The sequence below is a fragment of the Cynoglossus semilaevis genome, chromosome 5 (genome assembly GCF_000523025.1).
Source record: "Cynoglossus semilaevis isolate Cse_v1.0 chromosome 5, Cse_v1.0, whole genome shotgun sequence".
In the NCBI taxonomy this organism is placed as follows: Eukaryota; Metazoa; Chordata; class Actinopteri; order Pleuronectiformes; family Cynoglossidae; genus Cynoglossus; species Cynoglossus semilaevis.
Window position 1 is genome coordinate 18,471,720 of NC_024311.1, and position 3,309 is coordinate 18,475,028.

Consider the following 3,309-nt stretch of genomic DNA (forward strand, 5'->3'; position numbering starts at 1 on the left):
GTCGTTTGCTGTGTGATCACAGTTGAACGAGTGACCTCATGTTCAACCCAGGTCCAAAGTGCTGATCTGAGTCTAATGTGCTGTTTGAACCTCAGTGGAGTGGAGTGGGAGCAGCACTCGCTGGTTAGTCACTAGTGTTTTTTTTAGATGTAAACATTTCATTCATCTTCCACTCCTGTGGTTTTTAAAGGGTCATGTGACGCAGCGGACGTCGGTCAAGGTTCAGTCTGGACTCCAGTCCATCACTGGAGGACTGGAAGGCAAAGGACCATTCACGACCAATACAACCTGATACGACCTAATACGACCTGATACGACCAATACGACCTGAAAAAGGAGTTGAAAGATTATTTCTCTAAAGAACAGCGACTTGTACCACAGCTCTACAACTGCATTAGCAGCACCATCTGCAGGGGAGTGGTGGGAACTACACGATCTGAACATACCATAATAAACAACTGAGCGCTGCCGTCCTGAGGGTGGGTTTAGAAATGAGAAAGTTTAAATGTATAAAGTTTTCTCAGGAGCTGGAGTTTTACTAACGACCCGTTCATATAACTGCTGCTGGTTTGGGTTTTTTTTTTTTTTTTTTTTTTTTTCGCCTGTTTATTAACAATGTGTTTTAATCTTAATCATTTTGCCTGTTTATTAACAATGTGTTTTAATCAGAGCAGGTGTCTGGATATGATTAGACTCCGGTGGGTTTGTTTTAATAGAACAATGCAGTGATTAACAACCGCAGCCGCGGGAATCAAGAAGAAGGTTTCAGCTAATGCATCATCTCTGACTTATCTTCTACTGAAGTTGTTTTTGTTTACGTGTGTGTGTGTATAAAAAAACAACTCCTGATCCTATGAAACTGCCGTTCACTGTGATGGTGAATTAATCATAATGTTGATGAAAAGTTAAAACTGCTTTGACCGACAGCTGTCGTCATCTGAGATCAAAGTCACGCTGTGTTTCTCGCTCCTTCCCTTCAGTGAGACAGTAGTTTGTGAAACAAACAAACGGAAAAAAAAAAACAACCCAGAGCCGTTTATTAAAGTGACAAATTGTGTTTGTTAATTCTCCTCCGAAACATTTGACTCGGCAAAATAAACCTGCCCTCTATTTACGGAGCACGATTCCTGTTTTTCTTTTTTTAATTTCCTCTTTGTGATTACCAGTTGACGGGGCCTTGTATTCTGGGTTTTGTCCGAGGTAACTTCAATTTGGATTTAGAGAATAAGAAAGGCTTGAGAGACTTTTAAATTAATGAGGAGAAGCTGTTTGGTCCTTCAGTCCCATTGGAATATTTTAATTTATATTTTTATATTTAATGTGTATGTTCTGCTACGAGGAGTTGATTCATTTTCTGCTTATTTCTTTTCTTTAATTGAACTTTCTCTTTTTTTTTTTTTTACCCTTCAACCCTTTCATTTTAACATTGACCAAAAAGTTTTTCGACCTCGTTCGTACCCTGCCCTGCGTTCTTAGGGTTGGACAGAAAAGTTGTTTCACTTGAAGTTGGAGAGTTTAAACCCTGGAAAGATGAGAATGTCCTAAAGTTCCCAATTTTATTTTTTAAATCCAACAGAATTTGTTTCTGATTCTGAAGCAGTGAGTGAACGCTCCTCAGAGAGAGAACTGAATAAAGTCCTGGTCTGAAGGCCACTGATCTGATGAGTCATTTTAGACTGGTGTCTGGGACACAGACAGGTCAGTGTTGGACAACAGTCTCACACAGATCAGGTACTACAGTACTACAGTACTACAGTACTACAGTACTACAGTACTACAAGGCAGGTTTTCTTTTCCCTTCCGTTCCACGTCTGACAGAATATCTATTATTCCAAATGAGTCAAATGTTTGGATGAGCGAACATCTGCAAACAGAGAGGAATTAGTCCTGGAAACAATTCAACACGTCGCTGCTAAGCTGCATGTAAATGAAATATTTGTATCACTCTGCCCATAATTCATGTTCAAGTCATTATGTGGAGTCGACTGTTGAACAGAGCGGATCTGAGGCACGGAGGAGTCGGCCCTGCGCCACTCGTCCTGTAATAAATTCAACAGTTCATCAGCAGTGATCAGAGAAAACCAGAGTTCAGACAAACATGTCCCTTTAATGTAAACAGACATCGGACACACACAGCTGTGGCTGTGATAATGTAACGGTGTACCAAAAGAAAACACTGAGAACAATTTCAAGGCCTGGAGAAGAACAAAGGTTTCAAATTTCAGTGAAAAAAGTTCCTAAATCTTTTTGACGTACGAGGTCAAAGGTCGTTGATAAAATCACCATGCGTCCCATGCATCGTTGGTGTTTTTTGGTGGAGCTGAGCTGGCGTTCAATTTCAATTCCCTCAAGTTAGTGAATATGGAGTAGCAGTACACGCTGACGGGTACAAGTTACTGCGACCACAGACTCTAATTAACAAGAACAGGAGTGAATGGAAGAGCCACCCTCTCTCTCTCTCTCTCTCGCTCTCTCTCTCTCTCAGTGATGGCAGCTGAGTCTGGGCCATTTCTTTAAGTGTCTCACTTGCTCTCAGACAGGAGATCTGTGTCACATCGCAGCCTTGTGGACTGATGTCGACGACGAGGAGACGATCCTGAGGTGGTTTTCCAGACTGAGCTTTTTTTTTTTGAATTGATCAGCAGAGCTCAGTCCACACAGCTGCACCCATTCACTCAGCGCTGACAGAAAGAGAAGGCAATAAGAAATAATGGCACACGATGCGTTTATGTGTTTTGATGGAAACTCGAGGGAAAGTCTTAGAAAGACGATGATGGACTCGTCTTCTGCTCAGCCGAGCTTTGACATTCTGTAGGGGACGCTGGAAATAGTCTCCAGGTTGATGGATAGGTGGACTGGGATTACCCGCCAGGCTCATCTCCGACTCATCGTCTGGCCCCCGACTCCTGGAAATAGACACAAAAACACAATTCATACCGTGTCAGCATGTTGGCTGTGAGCGAGAAGGTATTAGACTTTAGGAAGAAAAAAAAAAAAAAAAATCCACCAAACACTGAAACACAGAAAGCAAATCCAATAACTAAAGCAAACAAAAATAATCCCCCAGAAAAAAAAGAAGCAGTGATGTGTGTGCTGCTGATAACATTCACTCATCATTACTTTAACGGTCAGAGAAAAAAACCAGCCGCAATAATAAAAAAAAAGAAGAGGCAAAAAGCAAATAAAAATGATCAAATGAAGCATAATTAGAAAAACAATTCCATTAAAGGGAGGCTGTGTTTTCAAGGATGTAATAACCTTCAAGCTCCTCTCCTCTGAGTCATCCTGCTCACATGTAACCTATCTGAT

General features: G+C 41.3%; 1 protein-coding gene across 1 annotated transcript in view; it reads right to left on the reverse strand.

Moving 5' to 3' along the window:
• Positions 1–2,087: 2,087 nt before the first annotated feature.
• Positions 2,088–3,309, reverse strand: part of cd276 (CD276 molecule) — a 55,786-nt gene continuing 54,564 nt past the window's right edge. The window contains exon 8 of the mRNA XM_008310934.3: positions 2,088–2,906. The gene's annotated coding sequence lies outside the window, so the exon portion shown is untranslated. The remainder of the gene's footprint in view (positions 2,907–3,309) is intronic.